At 39.1% G+C, this 12,607-nt stretch overlaps 1 protein-coding gene across 1 annotated transcript in view; it reads right to left on the bottom strand.

Annotated features, from left to right (window-relative positions):
- The window catches only part of SLC1A1 (solute carrier family 1 member 1), a 56,097-nt gene that overhangs the window by 32,357 nt on the left and 11,133 nt on the right, over positions 1 to 12,607 (bottom strand). The window lies entirely within an intron of this gene.

The raw sequence follows: 12,607 nt of genomic DNA, 5'->3' as shown, positions 1-12,607 counted from the left end.
CTTTTCTTGAATGCACAAAAGGGAGCTACAATAAATCTTTAAAAACACTGTAGTGACATAAATTTTTAATACTATTCTCTAAGGATGGAAGGAGAATGGAGAACAAAAGAAGAACGAATCATGGAGGGAAGAGTTTTTGTTTATCCCATGTTAAAAATAGGCACTCTAGAATCCCTGAATCCTTTCTTTGGAGACCTTGACAAATTGGTGGCAATTTCTCACTTTTCGAATCAGGAAGCATTTAAAACAGTAGCACAAGTCCTACAATACATCTAACATCATTTTAGAAACTGAAAAATGCTACCTCTCTCTTCAAGGGAAAAAAAGCTTTTCCACCCAATATTCATTACTATGGCCTTCAGATTCTCCTCCAAATTTAAGCCGGGTTACTCGAGGGACTGCCTCTTCCCTCTAACCATCCATCAGGTCAGTGACGTGCAGTCCGGGGGGGAAGGGGAGGCACAGCCTCACCACTGTCATCATGAAAAGAAAAAAAATGTAAAAGGAAAAAGGTGAGCGCTGAGGTCAGGCTGAGCTAGTTGCTGCCTCACCGTGGATGACTCTGCTTAACTGTTTAAAAAAGCCTCTAAAAAGCACCCTCTACTATGAGGCAGGCCTCATCTAGTCTGACTTTAGGCGTTTTATGATCACTCGAGTAGAGTTAAGCAAGGGTTAAAAGCCTAAAAATTCCTGACGTAGGTGAGGCACGCAGTTCTCCTGCCTCATAGTAGAGGGCGCTCGTTTGGGCGGGGCTTCCTCAGAGGACCCGAAGCAAGAGCAGAGTTGAAATCCTCTCTGAAACAGCTGGAAAAGGTACGTGTGGGTCGGAGGATGGGGGAGGAATTCAAACTTCAAAGGGTAGTTTGATTGCAGGCAGAGCCATGTTGCCTTTTCAAACCTGTAATCAGTGAAGCTGGGCTGGATCCTTCCGGGGCTGGGGGAAAGTGTGTGTAGTCCAATCCAATTTCTGTATGTGTGTGTGTGTGTGTGTGTGTGTGTGTGTGTGTTTGAGAGAGGGGGGAGGGAGGGAGAGAGGGAGGAAGGAGGGGAAGGGAGAAGAAAAAGAAAAAGAAAGAAGGAAAATTCTTTTGCAAAGGAGAAAAACAAATGCTGTCGCTTTAAATTGGAACTGAGCATGCCTGGCTGTGAAATTCTGGGACTTGAAGTCCACAAGTCTAAAAAAATTTGAAACCCACCACTGGGTCAATGCCTCACCAGCCATAAACCTCACCGCACGTCACTGCATCAGGGGAGGCATTTGGTGCGTCTTGTCTGCAAAAGAATTCAATCTAATGGGCCCTAGAGTGTTGTTATTGGTGAAATGGGACACCTCGCTTCTGCCAATTTTCTGTGGCCATTTTGCCATGGCCATCTTTCTGTAGCTAACTTGCCACATGGCAACTCCACGCAGGATAACTCAACACGATAAATGATATACACCACAGTTTCTTTGACATTATTTTCACTTATATGGAAATGCACAAAAATGAAAATAATGTCAAAGAAACAGTGGCGGATAACATTTATTATGTTGCATTATCCCATGTGGAATTGCCCTGCAGTGAGTTGTCACTTGGCGAGATGGCCACTGTGAGATGGCTCTGGCGAGTTGTTCTAGACTCATGATTGGAGGCTCTAAATACAAGCATCAGGAGCTTGAACTATGTTCTCGCCAAAAAGGTAATCGCTAATGAACTCTGTAATGTACAATGCAAAATACGGCATGGAAACTACATAATGGTTTGAACAGCCATGTTCCTGATTATGGTTTGAAGACAGACAAAAGAATTGGAAACACCTGTCAGGAAATTATTCCTGCAATATAAAGAAGAAAAAGAAAACATGCACCAGTAACACCAGTTTCCTTGATCCTCCTCCAAATACTCATCAAATTAAAATGTGCAAAACATGCTGTAAATTCAATAAGTAGGTACAGCTGAGATCAACCAAAATCCCAACAATGTATTGCAAGGAGTGGAATGTGGAACAATATGGAAGCCATAGAAATAAATATACAGTAGAATATCTGGTCATGAACACTTCTGACCATGACCAAATCTGGCTCTGATAAAAAAAACTCACATTTTTTTCCCGCAGCCGATTTTCCCTTCCTCACCATTTTTTTTGTAAGCGCCAAATTTCCAAAATTAGGTTTGGGTCACAACCATATCAGTTTGCGACCAAAGTTATGCAACGAATTATGGTTGTGACCAGAGGTTCTACTGTAAATGGAGAGCGGAAAAGATACACAAACTTTGTTTTATCCACACTGTATTTATCTTGTGGTGATAATGAGAGGACTTCTAAGATCAAAAACTAATAAAACATTACATCAGGCTCACCACGCACTGTCATCAAGACCCTTAGACTTGAGTATCATCAGCATAACAATGATATTGAAAACTCTGACCATGAACCATAGCACACCAGAGATGAGTATTAGGTTAATTAGGATCCAATACTGACTTCTTATAGGACATTTTTCAGATTGTAATCTACCATGTGAAGTTGGAAAAGAACAGGATTGACCCAATGATGTACTTGCCCAATGATGCCAAGAGATTGCAACCTACACCAGTTGGGTATAGTGGTTAAGGTAACCAGACTAGAAACTGGAAAACTGTTCGAAATTTAGTCCTGCCTTAGATATGAAAGCCAGCTGGATGACCTTGGGCCAATCATTCTCTCTCAGCCCAACTCACCTCACAGGATTGCCATTGTGGAGAAAATAAGAAGAAGAAGGAACAATAGGTATATTCACTATCTTGAGTTATTTACAAAAATAATAAAGATGGAATTTTAAAAAGTCTAAAAAACGTATTGCCGCTGGATATTGCCATTGAATCCATAATGAGCAAGTAGTATCCAAATTCAGAATTTGAGAAAGTGTCTCTTACATTGAATGACCTGACTGATGGACAGAGAACACTATTTAAAGGCATGGGATACAGTATGTAGGTAGGTAGGGGGAGAGAGTGAATGTAGGTAGGTAGGTAGAGGGATAGAGAGAGAGAGAAATACAGTAGATAGGTAGGGAGAGAGAGAGAGAGTAGGTAGATTGGTAGGTAGAGGGATAGAGAGAAAGAAATAGAGAGAGAGAGAGAGAGAGAGAAATACAGTAGATAGGTAGGGAGAGAGAGAGTAGGTAGGTAAGTAGGTAGATAGAGGGAGAGGGAGAGGGAGAGGGAGAGGGAGAGAGAGAGAGAGAGAGAGAGAGAGAGAAATACAGCAGGTAGGTAGGTTGGGAGAGAGAGTAGGTAGGTAGGTAGATGTTTCCAGGTGTATTTATCCATGTGCTGGAGAAGGAAATCGCCTGACAGTCTGCACACCTAAGACTTTGTTTCTGCTGGCACAGCACTTGATCAATGTAATTCTCATCAATCAGTTAAAGAGCTTTCCAAAAGGAAAAAAAGTTTTTGCACTCTGCAAACCTCCCCAAAATGGCCCATTTTTTTGCTAAAACAGGCCCATTTCCCCCCCCTCCAAAGAGGCATGAATGGGGCTTGCAGAGTGCTCCGGGGAGGGGGGCAAAAATGAGCAAAAAACGGGCCCATTTGTTGTCAATTTTCAGCCTCTTTTTGTGAGGAAAAAAGGTGCGTCTTATACTCTGAAAAATACAGTATAATCCCGGAAAAAAATCAAGAAACATCACATTGATGAAATACATGCTCAAAGCAGTGAGAATAAATTTTGCTCAATTCTGGAAAAAAAGATATAATTCCATCAATATCGATTTGGAATTTAAATTTGGAGAATACATAAGCAAATGGCAGTACAGTATATAGAAGTTTAACAAAATTTAAACAACAATGATTCCCATGTATAGAGTACATTATACAACATGGAAATACAAACATTTACAGCCTGGCTTTTAAAGGGGGGGGATATTTAAATATGGTAAATTAACAGACGCACAATGGAAGGGGAGTGAATTTAAAAGTGAAAAGCCTTCTCCTTTTTCCCTAGTATTTTAATTGTTGTCAAAATTGCTTTGTTCATCTCCCCACCTTTTTGTAAAACATTCACAAATAATGTTTAGTATCAATATAATGGAAGATTTAATACTAAGTAATCAGTTTTAGATAGAAATCTTTATTGTAGAACAAATACTTTGGGGCAATCTGCAGTGTCTTTTTTATTACATTCAGTTCTGGATGAAAAATCTAAATAATCATGCTCATTAAGAGTCACTTTAAGCTGTAATTATTATTATTTATACTTTTCTCTCTTTTTACCTTCACTCTAAACATGAGAATGTTAATAACCTTTAATTAATATTGAACAAATGCCACTGTATCCAAATAATGTAATGTATTATGTATGTTTTACAATGTAAAAGGAAGCATCTGTATAATAAAAAAGGAAAAAAGAACAGAAGGTTGAAGAAGCCTAATAAAAACAATGCTTTGGCATGAGATCGAATAGTAGCTCGAAAAAAAGTCTGTTTAGAGTGAAGGTAAAAAGACTATTCTGTACATATCCGCAGCCTGTACATATTTTCAGCTGCCTTTGTAACCATCTAACCATGATTCTTTGATCTTCACAACTGCAGTCATTTATGGCAGAGAAGCCTGGCCCTCAAAATAAATTCACAACAAAGGACTATCCAGAATGCTATGGTGCTATTAGTAAACAAAGCAGCCAAATAGGCCACAATAGCAGAATTCACAAAAAAGGAGACAGAATAAATTTGACAATACACAGAACTGTGAAAACAGTTCTAATAGCTGAAAACGAGCCATGTAAGCATTCAACATAGTAATTGTGTAATACACCGATACCAATAGAAAGAAAGAAAGAAGAGGGAGGGAGGGAGGGAGGGAGAGAGAGAGAGAGAGAGATTGATTACTCAGAGGACAAAAGTAAATCAAGGGAATGTGAAATAACTGAAGACAATGCTAAATCAAAGGAAGAAAAAATAGACTATGCTTTTAAAGAACAGTACAAAACTCCTGTGCCATTGGTAAGGGATCAATACACATATTAAAATCCCCACAAAGGTGTGAAGGACAAATTAGTAAAAGAAATTCACATAGCCATGGAGGTAATTCTTCCAGAAATAATTGTGAAATGGGCCCCAATTGATGATAAATAGAGGCCATCAGTAAAAGGGCCAACTGGCGCCTCAAATTAGTACCAGTCTGAGTGAACATAAAAGTTTACAACAGCCAAGACTGAATGAAAAATCACAACCACCCTTTTCTTCCTACATGAGAAAGCACAATGTCATAGCTATTACCTGAAGCTCATTAGATAGCAAGAGCGGCTGACTCATTTTTGCAAATTAAGTTTCAGTGACTAGTGCCAGAGAGATATAAATATTTATTTATATATCTTATAAGCATGTAAGACTTGAAAACAGGCATATTAATTGATCAATTAATTCAATTGTATGGCTGCCCACTTGCCAGGCAACCTGACAGCAAGCTTTTTGAAGATGTCCTCTGGGCTGAGCTGAGCTGAGCTGGATCTACTAAGAAACCTGGGGACCAAAAAAAGGAAAGTTGAGCCAGTTGGGTCTAGTGGTTATAGGGTCAGGCTAGAAACATAGAGACCACCGTTCTGGTCCCAGTTTAGGCACAGAGCCAGCCAGGTGACATTGGACCACTCACTCAATCTCAGCTCTTAGAAGCAGGCAATGACAAGCCATTTCTAAAAACAAGCTTGCCAAGAAAATTGCAGGGACGTGTTCAGGCAGTTGCTAGAAGACAACACTGACTCAAAGGTGTGTGTGTGTGTGAGAGAGAGAGAGTGGGGGGAGGGGGAGAGGGAGAGAGAGAGAGAGATGCTACTCCATCACAGAAATAGTGAGGAGAAATACTTTTTCTTTTTGCAGCATGACAATAGTAAAACAATTTCAGAAAAATGCAAACTAACCATTAGAAAGGAAAAAAAGCTACAACATAAAAACAAAGACTATGATTACTGAGCAATAATAAAAATACAAACAAGGTTTTTGGATGGAGGCTCCAACTCTTATACAGATTGTCTTAAAAAGTCAAATTTGTACAGTTCTCTTAAAACTCAGCCAAGTGGGGACTCATCTGATCTTGAGATAAACTATTCCAAAGAAGAGGGCTGTGACTGAAAAGATTTGATTTCTTGGGTTCTTTATTAGACAATGTTTCTCATCCCTAGCAACTTTAAGATGTATGGACTAGTTCCCAGAATACCTACCATGTTTTCCCGAAAATACGACATGTCCCGAAACTAAGGCCATGCCACATTTTTCGGGTGGGCAAAAATATAACCCCCCGAAAATAAACCCTCTGGACAATCCCCCCCCCAGCCAGGCAGAGCACCACTCGCCAACCTAGCGGTATCCCGAAGGCGCCAAGCCACGGGAACTGACCTAGAGGGAACACCAAGCTGCGGGAGCGCTGTTCACCGCATTCCGGCTTCCGCAGCTCAGTGCCTTCGGAATGCCCCTAGGTCAGTGAATGGGGCTCTGCATGGCTGGAGAGGGGGGTTGCACGAGCGGCTTTTCTGCTTCCTGCTCACGCGACTCCCAGGCTCTAGTTGCCCTTGCCTAACTCTCCCTTCAGAGCCAGAGCATTTCCGCTGCTGCTGCTGCCTGCCGCATGGCTTTTTCTGCAGCTTCCAAAGCACCAAGGTAGGATGCCAAGTCTTCCGGCAGTTGCTGCTCTGGGAGCACGCTCTATGGTTGTGGGGTGGCTGCCGGCAGAGCGTACTCCCAGAGGCTTCCCTGAAAGCTCCGGAGGGCAAAAAATGATCCTACGAACAAACCGGAAGTCCATTCCTGAACTTCCGGTTTGCCCATAGGGCCAGTTTTTTGCACTTTGGAGGCTTCAGGGAAACCTCCTGAGGGCGAAAAACCACCTCAGAAGAAGGCCGAAGTCAGCTGACCAATGCGCATGGGATCACCTCGCGTGCCCTGACAAATGGCTCCGCGTGCCACCTGTGGCACACGTACCATAGGTTCACCATCACGGTGCTAGGAAATAGCTTGGTTACTTCAGTTGATGGAAGTGACCCACAGCAAAAGGGTTTTGAACGTTTGACTATCTTATAATGGAGTTTTGAATAGACTCTGATTTTAACACTGTATCAAATAGTGCTGTTTGGAAATAGCTGGTCCCAATATTAGCATTAAAATTATGTTATGCAAATGATAGATATAAAAAGAAAAGAAAAGGATTTCCTAAAGATGAAAAAGTCAGTGTCTAAATGTGAGAAACTGAAGATCAAATATTAATGAATATGAAGAATTATTTTTGTGTCTTTTAAACAATGAATGTGGCTAGTAAAATATAATGAATTCTTCTAAGATTGCACCCCCTTTTTTGTAGAAAAATAAAGGAAAAATATTTTTCCACAATAATTTCCCAAAATATTTACCTTTTAAAAACATATAAAAACTAAATAATATGCATGGCAAAGACTGCATTAAATGACAGGATATACACTTCTCCACAAATACCCGTACATACCAATTCCCTTCCCACATCCTGTTACTAGTAGAAGCAGGAAACCTGCAATCTTAGAAAATAATAGAGGAAAGAAAGGAAGATGTTTCTCATCATACATCAACATTGTCCGTAGACTTCTCATTTATTGCTTAGGAGACCAGGAATTTTGAGCAGGTTCATTGGGAAGGCAGACCTTTTCCAATGATCCTATTTAATAAGGCTTGTTTCATAGTTACATTATAATAGCAGTTGCCCACTGCTACTTTAGACAATGGCCACCTCCACACAACACTGAGTCTATTCTTAACCTCCCCAAAGCAGTTTAAAGCTGCCATTGTGATTGTCTTCACATCTGCCAACACTGGAAGCTGAAAGCTAGGAAACGTCAAGTCCTCCCTCCATCTGATTGGCTTGGAAGTATATAAAAATCTTCCGTCAGTACTCACCCATTGACTTGCAAGGCAAAAATTCCCTCACCATCCCCTCCATAGAAAAAAAGGGAAGTACTAAATTGTAACGCCCTATCCCCACACCTTTTTTACTACAGGCTTTATGTGTTTATCTGTGTTATTGCATGACAGCAAAACTCCTTGGCTGCAAATATTTTGTATGTTCACCAAAAGCTATGATAAGGACTGATGTAGATATGCAAGCCCGCACTTTTTCCAACACCCAACTGAGAAGCTCGGGGCCTATGTATATGGGGGAAAAGAGAGAAGGAAACAAATCCAAAATTTTGTCCTGAACAATAAATGGCCATTTAGAATCAGGATAATGTCAACATGATACTGGAAGATGAGACTCCCAACACTCCCCTTACCCAGTTCAGAAAATATGGAACACAATACTGGAGTAGCAAGCAGGTATGAGTGGTACTAATGGTAACAGTGCGATTGGATCAAAGCCAAAAGGAAGCCCAGCTGCTGATGTGCCCAGAAGCAAAGGAAAAGTTCAATGCTGCATTGGTATTTAACCATAAACTAAAGCAAACTTCCAGTTTTCACAGTAGAAAGGTCAAGATTAAACCCTGAAATAAGTTAGTAAGTAAATAAAAATATTCTAGTATTCAGCAAACTGGAATGGATTGAAATGGATCATTTCATGGCCTCAGTTCTTCTATTGCAGGCAATACAATCGCAAAAGAAATGGAATAGCCGTCGTTATTAACAAAAGCGTATCAAAATTAGTGCTCTGAAACAATCCCAGAAATGATACAATGATCTCAGAATCTAACGTAAGCCAACCAATATTCCAATGCTCCAAGTTCCAGAGCAATCAAAAGTTGAATGTGCAGCTGGATTACAATGAGTAGTCAACACATCACTCCATGCCAAATGTAATACTGAACATTGTATTAATGTTAATTAATTCATGTAATGTTAATGATGGAAGTAAAATGGCATCACAATAATGGGGGGGGGGGGAAATCTTCGTAGTCTACAGAACAAAAAAGAGACCGATTAAATTTCCAAGAAAACTCAGTCTTTATAGCATATATCATACATTATTTCAATAGCTTAAAAGACAAATCTATACATGGACATTACTGGATGCACAATATCAACATTAAACTGACCATATACTCTGCAAACACAGTAGAAAAAACTCCATTCAGTTAGCAAGAACAGGAAGTGGTGGTAATTGCAGCACAGATCAAACTCGCTACAACTTCAGAAAAATGACTAAAATCATCAGACCAATAAGCTGCAACTTTAGTAATATTCTATATGATTATGGGGTAAAGGTAAATTATAGCTATAATAGATTAGATTGGATAAATGCCTGCAGTACTGTAAGTTGAAAACACCATTCCTGTTGCCAAAAGATAAATATATTATTAAACATCCCTTCTAGTGCTGCCAATTAAAAGTGCCAAAGTGGGTCAACATAAATATATTTCTAGAGACTTATATTGGCATATAAATTGGTTCTGAACTTTCTCTAGTTCATACCCTGGCAATCTTGTATTAATAGACAGCTTTCTTCTATAACTCATGTTTATTTGAATGACTTAGTTTTATTTAATACGAGCTGCTAACCCGGGTATTTATTTATCCCAACCCTTCTCCCATGCAACAATTTCTAATGTTGGATTTCCCCCGGTACTGGAGGGAGTCCCCTTGTGGAGCACTGAGAAACTGTTACCACAGCGCTGTACAGTAGAAGCCATTTTACGGCAGTGTGGTAGAAGCCGTTCTAAGGCACAACAGACTTGTATCTTAACAAAGCACATGCCCCGAGGGGTACGGCCACAGTATTTGTTTCCAGAGAGTAAGTAATCTGTGTACCAAGTTTGGTTGGAATTGCGTTCCAGAGTTATGCTGAAATACACACACACATGCACACACACGCATGGATGCACGCGCATACACACAGAGCCATTTTTATATATATAGAAGATTTACAAAAAGCTAATTCAAATATTTTTCTAAGTAGTCATTGTTAATTAACTTCAGCCCTTAATACATGACTCTCTGATTTCCCAACTCTAGAATTACTAGAGTTCATGGCCTGAATCAATCTTGAGGTATAGCTTTTTCTGCTTCATTTTTCTTTCTTTCTAATGACAGCTTAATACTACATATGGCTTCCTCCCCACCCAGATACAGTTCTTGTGGGATTAGTACCAATTACTATCCACTTATCAGTTGTGGAGTTAGAGATGACCTTAGAATTCACCTAATCCATGCTCCTGCTAAGTGAAGGGCTCCATCTTTGACAGATGGTCATTCTGCCTCTAAAGACCTCCAGCAAAGTAATTATCACTTCACGTGGCAACCTGTTTTGTTGCTGACAACTCATATAGACAGACAATTCCTCCTTCTAGAAACTACTTAGTTTTAACTAAGTTAGCCAACTGAATCCCAATAATATTTGTATTTTTTTAAAATTGTTGCTTATTTTAAATGGTGAACTGCCTAGAGCTCTAATGGAGTCTAGCAGTTGCTAAATGTATGACAACAATAGCAGCTCTCCTTCTATTATCTATTCCATTAACTACTAGGATAATAGATAATGAGTCCACTCCCTCATCTATTTGATTAGCAATATATTGCAAATCATATAAATTTATAGTTATGTTACCCCTAATTTGTTTTTAATTACAAGGTTTATATATTGCCTTTTTCTTTCTCTTATATCTGTGTTATTCATAAATTGAAATTTATTAGATAGGATTTATTATCACCCTCGTTAAATAACAACCAAGTTGTAGGAGATACTTAATAGAATAGAACATAACAGAACAGAACATAATTCTTTATTGGCCAAGTGTGATTGGACACACAAGGAATTTGTCTTTGGTGCATATGCTCTTAGTGTACATAAAAAGACAAGATAAATTTGTTAAGAATCATAAGGTACAGCACTTAATGATAGTCATAGGGTACAAATAAGGAATCAGGAAACAATCAATATCAATATAAATCGTAAGGATACAAGCAACAAAGTTACAGTCCTGCAGTCATAAGTGGGAGGAGATTTGTGATAGGAGCGATGAGAGAACTAATAGTAATAGTAATGCAGCCTTAGTGAATGGTTTGACAGTAGTGAGGGAATTATTTATTTAGCAGAGTGATGGAGTTTGGGAAAAAAACTATGCAGTGCTCTATAGCATCGTTTTGAGGGTAGTAGTTGAAACAATGTATGTCCAGGATGGGAGAGATCTGTAAATATGTTCACGGCCCTCTTTTTGTGCAGAATCCAGCAGGTCTAATATTTCAAGTCTAATACCTTCTTGCTTTATGGTAACTTCTAATTTTTTTTAACTTCCATTTACTGCCATTCCATTGATGTAAAATTGTGCCACCAATCTTAAGCAATAGTGGATAAAACAATCTTGAGGGCTACAAAAAACAAAAGCAGCCACTGGCTGTCGGCCCTGATGTTCTGGATTACTATCTCTCTTGTGGTTAGAGGTAGAATTAGAGGGATACAATAGCAGAGTTGGAAGGGACCTTGGAGGTCTTCTAGTCCAACCCCCTGCCTAGGCAGGAAACCCTACAGTATACCGTTTCAGACAAATGGCTATCCCACATCTTCTTAAAGACTTCCAGTATTGGGGCATTCACAACTTGTGGAGGAAAGTTGTTCCACTGATTAATTGTTCTGTCAGGAAATTTCTCCTCAGTTCTAAGTTGCTTCTCTCCTTGATTAGTTTTCACCCATTGCTTCTTGTTCTACACTCAGGTGCCTTGGAGAATAGTTTGACTCCCTCTTCTTTGTGGCAACCCCTGAGATATTGGAACACTGCTATCATATCTCTCCTAGTCCTTCTTTTCATTAAACTAAATGGTTCCTGCAACCATTCTTCATATGTTTTAGTCTCCAGTCCCCTAATCATCTTTGTTGCTCTTCTCTGCACTCTTTCTAGAATTTCCACATCTTTTCTACATCGTGGCGACCAAAACTGAATGCAGTATTCCAAGTGTGGCCTTAACAAAGCATTATAAAGTGGTATTAACACTTCACGTGATCTTGATTCTATCCCTCTGTTAATGCAGCCTAGAACCTATCTAACAAGAAATATGTTGGCTTTTTTGGAAGCTGCTGCACACTGCTGACTCATATTTAAATGGTTGTCCACTAGGACTAAGGATGTTTAATGTAATTTAAAATTAAAATCCTGACATTTTCAGGCTGCAAGAACCCATGTCACAATTTATCACACTGCACTCCCATTCCACTTCAGAAAGTGTTTTTACTTGAAATCAACCTATTTAAAGTAAAAATGTCCAATCTATTATTCATGTGAGACCAAAAAAGACCCACCAAATTTGTATACTCCTGCTTCTCCATTTACCTGGAAAGGAGGAAGTTAAACTCTGAATATAAGCCTTAATTGTTTAAACCTATTCTAACTTTGGAGTTCCTGGTTTTTTTTAATAGCAGAAATAGGATTATTCAGGGTGTGGGTGTATTTCTACAACTGAGTATGTTCATATTTTGAATATATCTCATAATAGGTTGTTTCTTTAAAAAATTAACAAGATATATTAGAAACTTGTTTTAAAAATATCAGAAAAACAATAGTGCTGTGACTCAATTGGCAACATATTTTTTAAAAGGCAGAGAGATGTTTTTTAGACCTGCTGGATATTTAGACTAAGATTTTGTTTGGATTGTTTAGGTATCACTTACTTGATTCATTGAAAGTGTTTGATTTTTCTAACATTTTG

This window comes from Natrix helvetica, assembly GCF_964273705.1.
Source record: "Natrix helvetica genome assembly, chromosome: 2".
In the NCBI taxonomy this organism is placed as follows: Eukaryota; Metazoa; Chordata; class Lepidosauria; order Squamata; family Natricidae; genus Natrix; species Natrix helvetica.
Note: the sequence above shows the minus strand (reverse complement) of the source record. Positions and strands in the feature narration are given on the sequence as shown.